At 37.8% G+C, this 19,007-nt stretch overlaps 1 protein-coding gene across 9 annotated transcripts in view; it reads left to right on the forward strand.

The window, feature by feature from the left end:
- KIAA0319L (KIAA0319 like) overlaps nt 1–19,007 on the forward strand; it is a 220,936-nt gene that overhangs the window by 11,983 nt on the left and 189,946 nt on the right. The window lies entirely within an intron of this gene.

Below are 19,007 nucleotides of genomic sequence, written 5' to 3' on the forward strand. Positions count from 1 at the left end.
CAATATACCAGAAACGGAATGGCTTTTAAAAAGGGGGATTTAATAAGTTGCTGTTTACAGTTCTAAGGCCGAGAAAATGTCCCAATTAAAACAAGTCTATAGAAATGTCCAATCAAATACATCCATCCAAGAAAAGATACCATGGTTCAGGAAGGCTGATGAAGTTCAGGGTTTCTTTCTCAAGTGAGAAGGCGCATGGCAAACACAGTCAGAGCTTTTCTCTCAGCTGGAAGGGCACATGGCAAACATGGCATCATTTGCTAACTTTCTCTTCTGGCTTCCAGTTTCATGAAGCTCCCTGGGAGGCGTTTTCCTTCTTCATCTCCAAAGGTCATTGGCTTGTTGGCTCTCTGCTCTCATGGCTATGTCGTTCTTCTCTGCTCTCTCTGAATCTCCCGTTCTCCAAAACGTTTCCTCTTCTGTAGGACTCCAATAAACCAATCAGTACCCACCCAAATGGGTGGAGACATGTCGTCACCTAATCCAGTTTAACAACCACTCTTGACTAAATCACATCATCCAGGGAGATGATCTGATTACAGTTTCAAATGTATAGTATTGAATAGGGATTATTCTACCTTTATGAAATGGGATTTTGATTAAAAGATGGCTTTTCCAGGGGGCATATGTCCGTTCAAACCAGCACAACCGCTAAGTGCCATGTTTTATTTTTTAATTAGTCCCAAACTCTGGGTGGGAAAGATTATCACCTTTAACCTCCATAGAGACAGAAGATGGGACAAAGACAGCTCCTGGTTTAGCCAAGTTCTTTCCCCTACTAGTTGCCATTCTCTTTTTGTTTTCATAACTGTTTACATTTATGAGCCCAAGTAAATATCCCTGGCAGACAGGAGTGACCGGTAGGCCCCATCTTACTTTGTTCCTTCGTCTCTCCCCTTTGGTTGTACTTTGAAGGCTGTGGTCCCTGTTGTAACAGTCAAAGTGGTATCATTTTCCTTTATGAGAATGATACAGTTTGAACATGCGTCAGTCTTATTGTCAGGATAAAAGCATTTTCTGTAGACTTTTTAGGTGGTATTATGACTGTGCTCTTTTTGTACCTGCTAGGCACCTAATTTAAGGTAGATGACTAATGGAATGTATCTTACAGCAACGAGCCTTCAGCAGGAACTTTCTCCTGCCAAACTGTTCTGTATTCTTAACTACATTTAAGTACAGGAAGGTCATAAATTATTAATCTTAAATCTTCTCTTCATATTGTAGGGTAATGATTTAATACCTGGCATTTGGGGAAAGGTAGGGTTTTCTGGCCATTAACACAAACTATGTAAGCTTTTTGATTCTAAAATTCAGACTCAATTTATTCATTGATAAAATCTATGGAATCTTGTTATATCACGATTGATAGAAGTTATATCAATCAGAAGCCTCAAAAGTTGGCCTTTCTGCTAATGAAATGAAGTCATTGTCTCTTACTTAAATGCTTTGGTAAAAGTCATCTTAAGTCTTTCTGTCTTTCTTGGAAAACTAGAATTTTGGTGGATGCTTTTTGTCCTTTAAAAATAATTGCAAACATAAACTTATTTCCTAACTTGTGTGATAGTGAAAAGGAATGAGAAAGTGATATAGTTGGGCAATAAATCCAATTCAGTTTAAAAGTGATCTTAAATAGACTCTCCTCAAGAATTCCTCAAAGGAAGAAATAAGACAGGAGAGGAGGTTATAAAAGTGAAATAACAATTGCAGTGTCCAAACCATAGTCTTTGACTTATTTTGGAGATTGTATAAGAACCTCAGTAATTGGAATAGCCTCTAATTCAAGGCAATGTGTAGAATTGACAGGAACATGAACAAAAACATGCATGGTTAGTGTTAGTTCACTCATTCTCAGATGAGCAGTATTGAAGAGTTTGGGTCATAATGGTGGGTCTTGGTTTGAGGGTCTGCTTTTGAACCCACTTTCTGATCTTTCACCTGAAGTTTCCTTAAGAACTTTGGCCCATATCATTAAGATTCTGTAGCTACTTTTGATTTTGGATGTACTAGATGAGTTTCAGAGTGAAGTTATGAGAATTGGTCTTGGCCAACTACCTATTAATCAACTAAGCAAGAGATGGGGGGTAGAGTAGCCAAGAGTATAGACTCTGGAGTCAGGCAGGGGTAAGTCTGAATCCTAGTTGTAATGTGTATGGGATATTGTTTTTGAATCCCACCTCTCCCTCATCTATAAAGTGGGAATGATAGTAACTCTTATAGGATTGTTGTGAGGATTAAATAAAATATTAATACAAAGTGCCTAGATTACTCCATGGTACATAAATGACAATTCAGAAAATGTTAGCAGTGTTGTTATGAGATGATGACATAAAATTCCAATTTGGTTAAACCCACGATGACCTAGTGAATAGCAGATTTGAGTTCTCTGCTGGCTTCTTAAATATTTGTCCAGTGGAATCTCAGTCCTCACATTGTTAAGAACAATGTAAACTACTGGCCTTTCTGCATTGTCAGGAAAAGTAGGCATCCATTCATATGAAACCCATGATGAGATGAGCTGTGCTATGCATTTTCCTTGATTGTAGCATTCCAAAAAGAAGACTAGTAAAGTGGCCACTTGTTCTCTCCTTTGGCCAAGGAAATTTTTCTCTGGAAGAAGATGTTGTTCTGTTGTCATGATCCCTCTCCCCCTCACTCTTTTTTTTTTTGCATGGGCAGGCACCGGGAATCGAACCCAGGTTTCTGGCATGGCAGGCGAGAACTCTCCCTGCTGAGCCAGCGTGGCCTGCCCTCCCCCTCACTCTTGAACCTGGTTCACTTTCACTGACACTGATGATGTACCCATACTTGGCAAGGCCTTGTACCAGACCAGGTTGGCTTTGCCTTTTGGTTAGGACAGTGTTTTGACAGGCTGATTCAATAGCACTTTTAGATATTGTGTCAGGAATAGCTTGGAGAGTTAGTCCCTTTCTTTCTTCAACACATATTTATTGGAAGCTTATTGTCAATCAAGCACTGTACTAGGCTTTAGGAATACAGTGGTGAGCTAGATAGACATTTTCTCTGCTCATGTGGAGCTTGCAGCCTAGTGATACCTTTGCCTTTCCTGGGATAAGAAAGAATAAATTTTCTTTGAGAAGGATGATGTTGCTGGTGTCAAGATTTCTTACAAAGAAGCAAAGGCTTCCTTAGGGTCCTCAGGTAATGTGATGATGCTAGAGATCTTGTCTTTCTTGCAGAATCTTAGAAATATAAGAATTAGGCAATTTGATGTTTCAAGCCAGTCTCAATAGGCAACCTTCTGCTTAAGAATTATGTAGGTTAATACGGGATCCACAGTGCCAACCTGACCAAAAGGGGGAAAAGAAGTGTAACAAATAAGGTATCAGTGGCTGAGAGAGTTCAGTTAGGCTACTCTGGAGGTCACTCTTATGCACACTTCAGTTAGACATTACTACCTATCATAACTTTCCAAACACCAACCAAAACCATTCCTGCCAATCCTAAAAAATACCTAGGGCATTAAATAAGATTCTACAAAGGTTCCATGCACTAGAGTAACTCTCCAGAAAGCTACAACCTTCATTGGGTTTTTGGACCAGATAAGCCCTTAAATGCAGAGGGCCCAGCCTCTGCAGAACATCAACTACTTCCATTCCCTTATCCCATATTATCGACAGCCCCTTCCAACATGAAAAAGTTAGAATAGGCATAGCCCAAATACCCCTAAAGAGTGGGAGAAAGATCAAAGGTGATGGTGCAGTTATAAGAGAAGTTAGGGTTTAATGAATGAGTATGAGTGCTGAATCATCATATTGATATTTCTTTCAGTGTCCGGTACCTTAGAGCAGCTAGAAGTAAAAACCTAAAAATTGTAGAATTGTAACTCATACCAAACTCTGAAATCTGTTCTACAACTAATTGTTGTGTTATACTTTGAGTTTTATTCCTTTTTTGTATATATGTTAGTTTTTCACAAAAAAGAGAAGGAGTATAACGGAAAAGATAGGATTTAACAAAACGAGTGTGACTGCTGAATCATTATATTGATATTTCTTTTGATCTCTAGCATCTTGGAGCAGCTAGAAGGAAAAACGAAAAATTGTGGAACTGTAATCCATACCAACTTTAAATTCTGTTCTATGACTACATGTTAAAATGCACTTGGCAATTTATTGGTTTTTGTATATATATTTCACAATGAAAAAAAAAACGTTAAAAAATTATGTAGGTTAAGCCCCTGTGCACAGTACTCTCTTCACTGCTAACAAGCCAAATCCCTTAATCAACAGTGAGGATGGTTTTCCTGGGAGGTGGAAAGAGTGCTATAGCTATAGGCTTTGCTTCCAGTTTGGAAGTATTTATCCTCTGTTGATTTCATGGGTATCAGATATAGTTATCCAATTGGCACTTGACAATCTTTTCTGCCACAGGGAGCTCCTTGCCTTTTTGGGAACAGGTGTTACTTAAGTCCTCAGGTTTAGTTCCAATGAACAGTATCAGATAAACACCAAATTATATAAATCTTCATCTTCCCTGGGTCACTCACAAAAGGAAATTGTAAAATACCCTGAGAAAGGAAAGAATTCTGAATGTTCCTGAATGGTGAATTATCACCATGGATGTTGTCCAGGAGTAACAAAAGCAGAGAGGAATGCTGACCAAGGCCTTTCGGGAACTCCATGAACTGCAGGTTCTGCCCCTAAAGAGGGGTACCCAGTGTAGCTCCCTCGAAATCCCCTTTTTGACTTCTCGCAGCAGAAATCAGGATTTTTAGGAATACTCTCATTCTTCTAACTGCCTTAACATTATGCTTTTATTCTCATCAAGCAGCACATTTGAGTTTCAAATGTATGTGTGCTCAGGGAGTCTGTCATTTTAGGTAATAAGGGGGAATGACTAGTATTACCAGACCTGGAAGATGGAGGATTTACATTGATTTGGTTCAATTTCTGTAGCCTTAATTTCAGATTCAGTTTCAAAGGGTCTGCTATCCTGCCTGTTAAGATATGGCTCCTGAGGGCTTTTTGATACAACTTAGTGTTTACTGTCCTTAACAGAGGGCAACCTGAGTCAGCTGGAGGTTTATGAAAGTAGGCCCGTAGAATGAAGGAGTCTTAATCAGAATAAATGAAGCTACCTTGTGAAGAGCTAGATTCCATTTCAGAAAGTTGAGTAATCTGCCTCCTGCTGGGTCAGTGCTGGCATTTGGCCTGAAGCAGAACAGCTCCATTTGCTAAAGAAGTGCCAAGCTTCTATTTACCTTCTATCATACTTCATCAGTTTCTGACTGCTTGGTTTTCAGCGTCACTGTTAGCTGTGCTCCCTAGAGTATGCTCATAAGCTGCACCCTGACATTTCTTACAATGAGCTTTTCAAATAAGAGGGTGAATTTTCATGTTATTCCTTACAGGGAGGGCCTGGCCTCTGAGATTAAGTAAGCAGACCCCAAGCAGGGTTATTAGCCTAGGATGGTCAAGGTGGGGCAAAAGTTTTCTGGCCTTTCCCTGGAGATTTTACTCTGGCAAACATATCCTTTTCTAGGTTTTTTTTTTCCCTCATTGCGTTTTCAGCTTCCAAGCTGTTTTGAGGGAGCTGTTTTGCCTCTCCTACAATTTCACATAGGGGTTGCTACCTTGGCAGTTGGCTGCCTCTTTCAGTGGTGAGGAAGAGGTAAAGAGTGAAGGCCCTCTATGGTACAGCGTGTTTCCAGAGGTTTTCTGTCTGTGTCTATGAGATGTGTTTGTGTAGTGTGTGTGTGTGTGTGTGTGTGTGTGTGTGTGTGTGTGTGTGAGAGAGAGAGAGAGAGAGAGAGAGAGAGAGAGAGAGAAACTCTGTATGTCTTCATTACCCTGCCTAGAATTACTCAGTTTTGAAGCAGCAAAGAAATGTTGCCATTTTATGGATGAGGATAAGGTAAGGCTAGTATCTCTGTAGAGGAAAAGAGCCCATACTAGATAATTTGGTTCTCAGGAGTGTTGACCAATTTGCCCACTTAAAAAATTTTCTGTCCGTAGAATGTGTGAATTACAATCAACTTGAAAGTGAAGGTATTAGAAAAACTACATGCAAGTTCATGTCATAAAAAAGAAGTCTGTTAAAAGCCATGTCTGCAGTAAAGAATTGAAAAGAATATAAAATTATCTTGAATGCCAGTGCTGTATTATGGTGATGACTTTAATTAGATTACATTTTTCTAATATTTGTGATCTCTGGTTCTGTGTATGTGCTGTCTCATCAGTGCTTGAAATGTGCTCATTGCATTTCTAATACTTTTTCTAGGATGCTTAATTCAAATCATAAATGATAATATATAGGTAAGTGTATGTTCATATTATTGATACATTTCAGGTCAACAAATACTGTACCAGGCTAAATAAAATCTAGTTCTTGCTATTAGAGGTTTCATACTATGGAAGCAGAAATAGATGCATAAACGTATTACTGGTAAAGCAGCGTGATAAGTTCCAAAATATGTCATGGAAACATAAAGAATGGGTCAAGGATGACCTGTGAGGATTTGGAGAAGAGCCAGACCTGTGGTGGAACATGTGATATTCTAATCCCTTGAACCACTGTCTCCCAGGTTCGGTTGAAGTGAATTTTAACCTGAAGAGCTCTTTCTACTTTTTTGTTTCAGAGGGGGCGGGTAGAGGAAAGAGTTTACACAACTCTGTAGAGTCTAGAGGATAAGAGCCCTAAGAACATTATTTCTGTACAGATACAGATTGGCTTTGACTTAATTTAAATAAACTGGATCTCAAAAATTCTAAGAATACTAACTTCACACAGTTTTGCTTTCATTTATACACAGATGAGAAAGCATCTGTAGCTCTGCATCTTATTTGCTTATAAGCAAAAAGTAATTTGAGATATTTAAGTATCCAAAGCTTGGTTGTATTTCTCACATGTCCCAGTTCAGCCACTGCAGGGTTTTTTTTTTTTTTTTTTATGACACTTACATAATATTCCAAAAAGAGAGACTTTTAATGGATGAATTGACATAAACTTTTCCTCTGTTGGCCATCACTGCTGAAATAATACCTCATGGTTAGGTATATTATTTCCTGATTTCTTCCCAAGTTTACTGCTATTTTATTTAATATTCACATTTTTGCCAAAACCCTTTAAATGATGTTCTCTTTGGAGATAACAATACAAAAACCAACAGTTCCCAAACAGAGCAGTACTCTGATTCAAGGTTCATTGTGTGGGTTTCTAAAGAATGTTAATATGATGGTGGTGAATGCGAATAATTTATCAGTCCATAATAACTACAGAGATGGCAATCAACTGCAGTTTCTTAATAAAAACATCTACACGTGGGCTATAAAGTGATTGTTAGATTCATGATATCAGATCTAGTGCTTTTCTTTTTAGATAAGTGCATTTTTTTTCTTTTTAAAACTATTTTTATGTATAGGCCAAAGCTTATCTGTTATCATTTGATACCTGTGCTTTTTGAAATATAAAGTCAGTATTACATGGAGAAGTGTGGGTTCATGTTGTGGCTTGGAGGCGTGCTCTCCTTGCTGACAGCATTCTCCAGCATCTTTTAGTCATAAGGTGGTGGGAGAAAAAACGAAGCAGGAGTTTCTGAGTACATCATATGCAGCATCGTAATACCCTAGTTACAGCTTTTTAAAAAAGTGCATGGTTTAATCATTTTCCTTCAATCTTCCTTTAAATATTATAAAGCCCTTGATGACTGGATTGTTTTTGAGCAGGTGACTGTATGGTAGGAGAACTATTTTCAGCTACACCGCTGTTTCGATTAATACTCTTATTTATAACTTTTTTGTGAAAAATGGCTTTGCGCTAAACCTTGACAAGTGGGTCTTTTAAAACTATTTAATATCAACTGTATAAATTAATATGAACTTTTGATTTATTAATAAGTATCAAGTTGGGCCACGGTGGCTCAGCAGGCAAGAACGCTTGCCTGCTATGCCAGAGGACCCGGGTTCGATTCCTGGTGCCTGCCCATGTATTAAAAAAAAAAAAAGTATCAAGTAGGAGATAGAGGCATTAGAATTATGATAGAATGGTTTCCATGTTTTCACGTAGGGGACCAGAATTTTGAGGGTTTTTTTTTCTTTTTTCTTTTTTACTTCTATCATTGCTCATGAGAAGAGAGCGGGAATGGAAAGCAGGCTGGTATAGATGTCATCATTGATGGAGAATGGTAAACTGAGAAGCCATTCTCCACTGCAGCTTTGTTCAGAAACTTCCATGGTGAAAGCTTATTTCATGAACCTTGAGTGAAATGAAGTGGTCTGAAATAAATAGCTCAGGGAACTTAAATTTATTGGGTCCTTTCATGAGGAAAAATTGCTTTGTGGTTTGAAAGGATTTTTTTAGCTTAAGGCTTAGGTGGGAAAGTATGTTTCCTAGCTGGTTTTATTGGCTTCATTACTCTCCTCTTCATTCCACTCAGCTTTTTTTTTCAGTTTCTCTATTTGCACCTCTCACCTTTTTCCCATTCACTGCTTTCCTTAATTTGAAAACTCTTTCTCTTTTCTTAGTGAACTGGGAACTTTGCCCTTCCCTCCTGCCTTTCCCTTACCATGTCAAGGAGATAGTTAACATTAAGGATCTGACTCAAATGAACATAACTCAAGTAATTTCACGTTGAAGTTGACAACTTTTTCTAGATGTTAGTTAAAAAATAAATTTAAATATTGGGTGACCTTTTAAAATTAACAACAACAAAAACCTCCTGCAATGTCTATTATTTGCGAAGTATCTTGTTGGATCTACAGAAACAGAGATACATGATACAATCCCTATACATACAGAGGATAGAGTATGTGAGGAAGCCAGTCAGATATGATCCAGTGAGAGAAATGGGTGTACAGAAGAGAGGTTTCTTGGGGTGAGGTTTCAGCAAGGAAGCCTTCCTGGAAGAAGTACCGGTCTGAGATGAACAGTAATAACTGTCATAGCAACAACCAAAATAATGGCAGCTAATGTTTATTGAGTTTTTACTATACATCAAGCACTGGCTAAGTACTTTATATAGATTATCTCCTTTAATATCTATAATTGTGTGTTAGGCAAGCTTTGTGCTAAATCCTTTATATAGATATTTCCATTAATATATTTTATAACCCTGTGAGTTAGGTGCTGTAATTATCATTCCTATTTTACACGTGAAGAAACTGAGAAATCTGAACCAAAGTGACACAGCTAGTAAGTGACTGGGTTAAGGTTCAAAACCCAGGCAGTCTTATGTCAAGGGCCAAAGCCTTAACCACAGATTTGGAGGTTGGGGGCCAGAAGATGGGATGAGAACAATTATGGAATAAGGACATTGATATTCATATGGGATTTTCTTTTGAAAACAAAATTTCAGCTTTCTGAGGGTTCCATATGAATTTCATGTCCAAAACTAGATGTTTTCTCATTAAACTGAGATTAAATGGGGGTGTTTTTCACTCTTCCTGTAATCTCTAAATTCTGCATTCGGTAGGTAGATTAAAAGCACTCCCCTCCCCGTTTTTATCTGTAAATATTATCTTCTTTTAAGGAGATATTATGATACTGTTTTTCTCTTCAGCAATTTGCCAGAATTGTTCTTTCTTTTAGGCTTCTCTAGTGATAGTTTCATAGGCGAGGACTTGTTCTTCAGAACATTCTAACTGGAGAAGTGCCGCAAGACTCACATTTTGTGTTTGCATTCTCAGAAGCTTGTTTTCTGTTTAGTAGATGATCAAGAGTGTGAATAGTAGCTGAGAGGTATCTGTTGGGAAGCTAGTTCAATGGGGAGTTTTATCAGAATGGTCTTTGGGAAAAGTGGAAATATTGCAGCCAAGAGAAAGGAATCAGAATATGGACACAGCACCTATTAATTCTTGTTTAGCTGTTAGTTTCAGCAAATCACCTACACCTTAACATTTGGCAAACTATACTCTTAACAAAACTAGGCACACAGCAAAGGCGATGAATTGTAATTTTCTTTTCAAAGGACTGCTTTGTGAAGCAGCTGCTACCTTTCAATCCATCCTGTGTGCAGTTGTGAAAAATGTGTTGGCCCTTTTGAAAAGGAGGCAAGAGGGTAATGTTTATTACCCTGGCTTATTCCAGACTTAATAATACTTGATTGTGCCCTTCAAAGGATTTAGTTACCTCCTCTGCCTTGCTTCCTGAATATTCTAACCTCTGCAGGGGAGTACTGGTATGGAGAGCCAGATGGAACAATTTTTGTATTTATTATTGGTGGATGTGCAGGTGACAGGAATGCTGACAGTCAAAAGGAAGGTGGAGGTACCTTCTGAGGTGTTTTTATTTTTTAATATAGAATGCACTGTTAATTCATCCATGTTCTTAAGATATTGAGCCTCATAAATTTAAGATTTTCATAAAAAATGATCTTTTTAAGTCAAAGAAATCTTTTTAAGTCCAAGAAATTCTCAATTTCCTTCAGAAAGTCAACTTAGCTTTGCTACCAGAAAAACTTGCTAGTTAACAAAAACTTAATTTCCCCCACATTTGTCTGTCTGCCAGAGCACGATGGGTTGAATAATTCTGAGTAGGGTAATTTCATCATAAGACTTAATTCGGTAGTGTGGGTGGATATTAGAGGCCACTATAATATTCTTTTATAGCCCTTTATAGTATCTCCACTGATGAACTTTGCCATTTCTGTTGCAACTAGCCCACAGGTACATGCATTATGTTACATATACATATACAACTCCCCTAAGTGGCCTCTCTGCTCCTACCACATTTTCAATACCAAGAGGTTTTTGGTTCTTATCTACCCATTCCAAAATCTGCAGCATTTCTTTACCCCAGTTTGCCACCTGCTTTTTTCTTAGGTACCCGATTCTCTTTTTTTCCCCTTCTTTTTAGTGAATATCATCACACTTTGAACTTCTAATAGTTGAACAGCAGAGGAAAAATTTTTTAGGGGTTTTATATCCCACAAAGGAAGTCAGGTCTGTTTACATCATCAAAAGAAAGAAGGAAAACAAATGAAGTAAACACCACTGGTGTTATTTATCATTATGATATTCTTTCAAGTCCCTCCTCTTAAATTCTACTTCCCTCTTCTCCCTCCTTCTATCTCTTCATCTATATAGTTACAATTTTTCCCTGCCTCCGTATTTGACATCTCTTCCAGGAAGCTGACGAATGCAAAAATCTGTTTGTGCCCTTGTTTTTTAACCTTGTCTAAATGTGTAAAATGCATCCCAATGAGGTATCACAAAAGATTGTAATGCCAGATTATTTACATCCTAGAAATGTGATGAGAATAAAAAACTGAACCAGTGAATACATACGAGAAAGAACAAGTATATAATAAATTAAAAAAGTACTCAAATGCATCTTAATTTTAATAAGTTCTTCTATACACAAAGTAGAACTAAAGTAAATTGATGTCAGCAAGACATTTAAAATACAGATTCCTTATGAATTACTGGTATCAATGTAAGGAGGAAAGATTCAAGAAGGAAAAAGACAACTTATATCACAGGACTCATAGGTCATCAAAAGCTATAACCTGCCATAGCATACAGTAGCTTTCACTGCCTGCTGCAGAGTGATCCTAAAGTTACTGGCAAGAAAGAACAGTATTAGAATGATTTTTGTGACTAAATTGGCTCCATTTGTCTTAATTAATCTCCATTCTAGCATTCTCAGAAGAATCCCAACCATGATGCAGGTAAAAAAGACAGATATAGTTTAAAATTTCACCTCTTGATCCATTTGGAACTCCTTGACATAAGTCGAGGGCTTGTTAACTCTTTTTTTAACCAGATAAGATTGGTTGGGGTAGAGATATTTCACTTTTGCCATCTTCTCAAATGGTTCTTTATGCTGAGATAACATTGTCCTTACTGTACCCCTCTGGTAGAGAAACTTATTTCTGTTTCCCCGGCTGATCTTTTCTCCATCCTACTGTTGGAGTGAATCTTCCAGTGGAGAGGAAAGGAACTGGGTACCAGGGTTGAGAGTCAAGTTGCTCAGGTTCTTTATTAACATTTCTGAGGAGAAAGGATAAGAGGCCACCAAGTCTTTCTGGGAACTGTCTTCAGTAGACATCAGGGAAAACTTCGGGGTCAAGACTGGGTTAAGCTTCTGTGTTGGGTCCATGGAGATCTAGTCACAGCTCTAGAGTCCTCCCAGAGCTTTGGGTCCAAGTAGGAAGTTGATGCTGACTGAATTTCCTCAGACGGCTATAAGATAGTTTAGAAAGAAACGACAGCCCAGAAAGAATACAAAAATCTAACTCCAACAAGCAATGGCGAGAGAGAGAACTCTGAAGTGGTTTGTTCTTGAACGGTTCCTGTGAGTTGTTTTGGGAATTGATGATTTTGCCTGCTTATCTCATTTCATATGGCAGCTATCTTGGCTGAGACTCAGTGCTTCTGAGACATGCATATTTTCGATAATTGCTGCAAGAAGCCAGATAGTATAACATCATAGTTCAATCATTTGACTACACACCAAATTTAAGGTCTCTGTCTTTCTGCTTGATATTAATTCATTACAGGTATAATTATCAAAGAAAAGCTTCGAATGGCTTATTGGTTGTTTTTGAGGATGCCTTGAATCTCACAATGTGAGATTACAAAAAATATTTAACTTCAATGAATGTGAAAATTAAGGGCACATTTCGGCTGTAAAACACCCTAACTATGTACTGTTTCAGCACAAACTTAGTTCCCCACTCAAGAGAAGAACTTACTAGTCCTTCTTCTTCTTCTTTTTTTTTTTTTAAGTAATACTAGTATTATTTTTTTGAGCAATACTGATACTCTGTATTCCCATTCCCACCATCTCAGCCCTTCCATTGGAATACAAAGGTTAAGAATTTGGTTAAAGTGTAAATTTCCCGAGACTTTAATAGGTTAACCCCCTAAGATAGCAGACATCTGTCCCTGCTTTCCTGTTTGGTTGCCAGCCAGTGAATTTCCAAGTTTTTTTCAAGAAGTTAAGCTTGTTACCTGAGATTTAAGAATGCAGACAACCTTACTAACTCTAAATATTTCCAGAGTGGTTCACAGCTTCCTGAAAGCATTTGATGAATTTCCTTCTGGCAATAATTCATATATTCTGTAGACTTTGCCACTCTGCTGCTTGGAATTATGAAACCTGGTCTAGATTTTGTGCCAGATTTATTAGAAATCTGTCTTTTGAAAGATGGTAATGTTAAATCAGCATTGCTAGTTTCAGAGTCTCCTGTTTTGGGGATCCTCCAGGTAATATGTGTGGGAACCCTGTCTTCTCTGCTTTGCCATGGTTTAGAAAGAAAAGGATTGGCTCTGCCCTCCTGTTCTTACCATAGGTAAGCTTTCTCCATGTGCCTACCAATAGGGAGTTTCAGACTTTCTCAGAGGGTTTTCAGCCTAGGTTCTAATAATTGAGTTCTTTATTATAAAGGATTTAATATTGCTTTTGCTTGGGCCCTGGGAAATTTGGGATTATTTTCATTTTACTTTTAATCCAAGTTACTTCTGGAATCCAATATTAACTCTACTAATGCTTTACTGCTTCCTCCTCTCATTAACTCTTTCTCCAAAGAATAACAACAATGCCTTTCATTTGTAAGCATTAAAGTACAATGTATTTTCATATCTACTACTTCATTTGAACCTATAACAATTCTGTAGGTAGTAAAGGAAGATATTCCCAGTATATAATTTTTAAAAATTGAGTTGGAGAGTTTAAATTACTTTTAAAGGTTAAATTACTAGGAAATGATGGCCCCAGAGCTGAAACTACAGCCTATGTCTTTTAACTATTGATGTTCGTTCTAAGAGGGAGGATTTTGACTCAGTGAATGGATGAAAAAGAACTGTTTTTCCTTTCACATTTTTATTATTGAACGCATAATGGAACATCATCAAATAACATCTGTTTTTTTAAGTACTCAGTAAAGTCCCCGCCCCAGTAAAGATGATGGAGGACATATTTCAAGGCTCCATTCCCCTACAGAAGCTTTGAACAGCCAGCAAGAAGAACCATAAAAATCTTTCTAAAAGCTCCAGAAAACAAATAAAGGCTATAGTAATGTGCAAGTGCCGAAGTGAGAAAAACAGTTCTTTTTAAGTGGTAGGATCTCTGTGGTGTTCTCACTGGCCCCTCCCCCATCCCTTAGTAGCTTGGCATGGAGCCTGCTTGCACCCCCAGTACAGATTCCTGGTCTCAGTTCTGGGAAATAAGTGGCCTTATTCTTTCCAACAGCTCCCTGATATTCCTTTGTATGAATCTCCCATAATTTATTTAACCAGTTTTCGATTGATGAGTTTATAAATTGTTTCCAATTTTTTTTTATTTCAAGCAACATGCAGTGAAAATCTTTGTTCATACATCATGTCACATATGTGCTAGTATATCTGTACAATAAATTCCAAGCTTAATTATCTTTATTCTACAAAGGCTGGGTTTCTTTCCTTCAGAGCACTTACATTAGTTTGCAGTCCTACATTTATTATTGTGTTGTTTAATATCTGTCTCTCTCATTTAAATTATAAGCACCATCAAAACAATGCCTAGCATGACACAGTTGCTCATTAATATTTGGTGAATGGATGAATGAATTAAGGATATAAGGATAATAGCTAGGTGGAAGGTAGGGATACCTGAATTTTATAAAACATGGAAGCGATCTAAAATAACTACTGTGGAAAATGGGAAAAAGTAAATGAAAATAGGCACATAAAGATGGCCAGGCAGAATGATGCTGGTGAGAATGGAGACCAATTTATTTACAGTGGCACCAGTCTATGCAGTTGTGGGATTTTTTCCCCAGTTGTTCTCAGAACAATTAGATTCATCCATGATTGCTGTTTTCCCAGACAACTGGGGCAAAGGAGCGGAGGCTATCATATTAGTACTGGAGAGGTTGAAGTTATGGACCATAGAATCTAACATGGATAAGGAAGGACATGAAGATGAATCCTAGACTTTTTCTCTTCTCCCCATCTTCCTGAATAATTTCATCCATGCTCATAGTTTTAGCTACTGTATGGGAGGAAAGAGCAAAGTACTTTTCAAAAACTGAAAGAAGACCACACTAATACAAAATGTTAAAATAGGGAAAGTTTTGTGTTTGTGTGGGAGGGGGGTTGAGGTGAAAGTTATATGAAAACTCTACTTTCTGCATTATTTTTCGGTAAACCTACAAATGTTCTTAAAAAGAAAAACAAAATGGAAAGAAGCGTAGTTTAGATTTAGCATGTAGTTTTGTTTTATGTAACAGACAGATAAAGAACTATCCCGTTTTGTATTGTCACTTAAAGGCAACAGAGAAGTAGCCTGGACTTGAAATATGAATCCACATTTGGAGCAGTGGGAAGAAGGGGGGTAGTAATTGATGCCATGGTATGGATGAAATTGTATAGAGAAAGAAACTATATTTCACCACACTGAACTGTTTTTAATTCTTCTTGCCATTTCTTTCTAAGCCTCTGGGCCTTTGTTTGGAATGTTCTAGTTCCTACCTCCCTACTGTTTTTGCTTTATTTCCTTCTCCTCCCTTAGATCCCGGTTTAGGTGTCACTTCCCCAAGAAGTATTCTCTGACTAGCCAAACCTAAATTAGATTGACTCTTCCATGTGCTCTAAGTGGACTTTATACTCACGTGTTATAATGCTTATCACACTGAATTGAAACTACACGTTTTATCTTTCTTCTCTTAATAGACTGCAAAATCTGTAACTTGGTAAGCTCTTCTTTTTCTAGCTTTTATGATGGAAGCATAGATTGATTTTGAACTTGTCTTCTTTTCTAAAATAAACGTTTAAAGCTTTTGTGTCTCTAAACACTGCCTTAATGGCATCCCACAAATTTTGATATGTTTTATTTTCATTTTCATTCAGTTCAAAATAATTTCTGGTTTCTCTTGTGGCGTTTCAGTCTACACATGTGTAATTTAGGACTCAGCCAAAAACTGAAGGGGACTGCTATCTAGATTTCTTTCTCTGTTAGTTTCCTCCTTTCTGGTACTTTGTTCCAAAATTCTAGCCATCACAGCCTTCCTGAACTCTATGTTTCCTCAGCTTAACAAGTCTGCTCAATTTTACTTGGGTCCCCCCTCCCTGTGCCATTATCTAGAGTGTGCCTCTAAGCAGAAAGCCGGGGTGATCTAGGGTTCACTTTGTTTATTTCCTTTCTATCAAGAGTATAGTCCTACACTGTACCCTTGATACTGTTGTCCAATATCTGAAGACAGTTGTTTCATATTTTTAGTCTAGTTTTCTAATTACTTTTGTTGGAAGGGCAAACCCTACAGCAGTTCCTCCTTTAAGGGCAGAAGTGGAGGTCATAGTACAGTAAAAAAAAAAAATAGTTACTTACAGAAAAAGTGCAGTTATTTTCATCTGTTATGTTAAATATGAGAATGATTCAGAGAACAATGAGGGAAAATTGACATAAAGGTAACTGACAGTATTCACAGATACAACTTAAAAAAATTTTTATTAATAAAACCAATCAACATACAATATAAACATTCTTTTTTTATCACATAGTTGTATATTCATCATCACGATCATTTCTTAGAACATTTGCATCAATTCAGAAAAAGAAATAAAAAAGAAAAAAGAAAAAAATTCATACATACCTTACTCCTTACCCCTCCCTTGCATTGATCACTAGCGTTTCAGTCTACTAAATTTATTTTAACATTTGTTCCCCCTATTATTTATTTACTTTTAATCCATATGTTTTACTCATCTATCCATAAGGTAGATAAAAGCAGCATCAGGCACAAGGTTTTCACAATCACACAGTCACATTGCAAAAGCTATATCATTATACAAACATCTTCAAGAAACATGGCTACTGGAACACAGCTCTACATTTTCAGACAGTTCACTCCAGCCTCTCCATTACACCTTAACTAAAAAGGTGATATCTGTTTACTATGTAAGAATAACCTCCAGGATAACCTCTTGACTCTGGATTCTCTCAGCCATTGACACTTTATTTTGTCTCATTTGTCTCTTCCCCCTTTTGGTCGAGAAGGTTTTCTCAATCCCTTGGTGCTGAGTCCCAGCTCATTCTAGGATTTCTGTCCCATGTTGCCAGCAAGGTCCACCTCTGGGAGTCATGTCCCACAGAGAATGGAGAGGGCAGTGAGTTTGTTTGTTGTGTTGGCTAAGAGAGAGAGGCCACATCTGAGCAACAAAAGAGGTTCTCTTGGGGGTAACTCTTAGGCCTAATTTTAGGTAGGCTTAGCCTATATGAACAAACCCCAAGATTGAGGGCTCAGCCTATTGCTTTGGTTGACCCCACTGCTTGTGAGAATATCAAGAATTCTCCACTTGGGAAAGTTGAATTTTCCCCCTTTCTCACCATTCCCCCAAGGGAACTTTGCAAATACTTTTTTATTCACTGTTCAAATCCTTCTGGGATTTATCAAGGCATCACTCTGGATTTATCAAGGCATCACTCTGCAGATATAACTATTGATTTCAGTGTCGCCTGTATACACAGGTAGCTGTTACCAAGATTCATGCCATTGGTGATTGTAGGGGAAGGTGATGAAGAAATGAGAGGTAGCTTTTGTTAGCTTCATTTTTTCATAGTTTCCGTTTCTTCATTTTTTTTTTTTTGTGGGATGGGGTGGGGGAGTGCATGGACTGGGAATTGAACTTAGCTCTCCCTCATGACAGGTGAGAACTCTAACTACCCTTGCACCACACTTCATCTTTTCTTGAGGAAGTTCTACTCTCTCTGACTTTGTACATTGCCTTATCTGGTGTATTTCTCCTTTCTTTTAAAGAACAATGGCAGCCTGGTTTCCAAAGTGCTAGACTTGGTAGCCCAAAAGCCTTTCTTTATCTTCCAGTTAACAGGTGTGTCCACATTTAGTCTGTTGGATATTTAATAAGTATTTCCTGGGAGTCAGGTTGGCTTTGGCTGATTATCAGATCATTGCTTTAATTAAAGCCCTTTTTTGTTATATGTGCATGCAGATATGATTATCCATCTTTTCAGAGCTTTGATTCTATTGCTTATTTTCTATATGTAATCCTATTATATATTCTATGTCATAACCCCAGAGCCAGAACTAGGGTGAGGAAGGAGAAATGTCTCAGGCACAATCTTTAAGGGGGCACTCACTCTCGGTCAGGTAAGCAGATCCTGCATTTCCATGACCCTGAGAGTGAGTATACCTGAGACTCCTCTCTTGCCTCACCCTTGTTCTGGCCCTGTATAGTAACTCTGAAAACAGTTGGTTACCTAATGCCTTAAAATAGCTTTTTATAACAATTTTCATTTAGAACATGCTTTGACTTTACTTCATAATAAGAAAATGAGGTGAGGTAGTATTATCAAGGAAACTCACTGTCATATAGTAATTCAGTAGCCCAAAGTTTATCCACAAGCAGCATTAGCCAGGTTAAATTTGGGCCATGTTACCTAAGTTAATGATAGTAGATCTCTGTTATACTTGTTATGTTCCTTTACTTTTTATCATGTCATAGCTTGTCATTAGGAAGTTCCTTCTAGCAGAAATCCCTCTCATGATTAACATTTTTGGTAAGCCTGCTTACTGGCTGATACTATGATATGCATATTACCAACTGGTTAGAAAATCGATGTGCCCATAACCTACATGGGGTCAGGAGTACTTGATTTGTTTTGCTAGCTGCTCAGTGGGGAAAATATTCCAGCTTGTCCAGTTACCTATTCTGCTGATCCCATAGAACCAATGTCCTTGAGAAATTCCTTGGAGGTGAGTGGGAGGTCAAGTGGTGGGATTCTACTTTCCCTCCCTGCCCCTCACCTACATACTTCCACCAGAATAGCCTCTCTTATCTGCATCATGAACTGGGGTTCTGTGTAAAAGTTATCTGAGGAAGGTACTCATTGAGAAGGGGAGCCAGTAGTGAATGTAGAGCAGTACTTGTGCAAGCTGAAATATCCTGAGACAAAAAAGCACTCTCTTTCACTACCTCTGTTCCACTTACTAGACAGCTTTTCCACCCTCTTAAAAAAACAGTCTTCAAAATAACCTCAAATGCTAGTGTTCAGCCTCCTTATGGAGCAGTGGTCTCTGCTTTTAGTTCATCTTAAAATGTTTTCATTCT

The sequence above is a fragment of the Tamandua tetradactyla genome, chromosome 2 (genome assembly GCF_023851605.1).
Source record: "Tamandua tetradactyla isolate mTamTet1 chromosome 2, mTamTet1.pri, whole genome shotgun sequence".
NCBI classification, from domain to species: domain Eukaryota; kingdom Metazoa; phylum Chordata; class Mammalia; order Pilosa; family Myrmecophagidae; genus Tamandua; species Tamandua tetradactyla.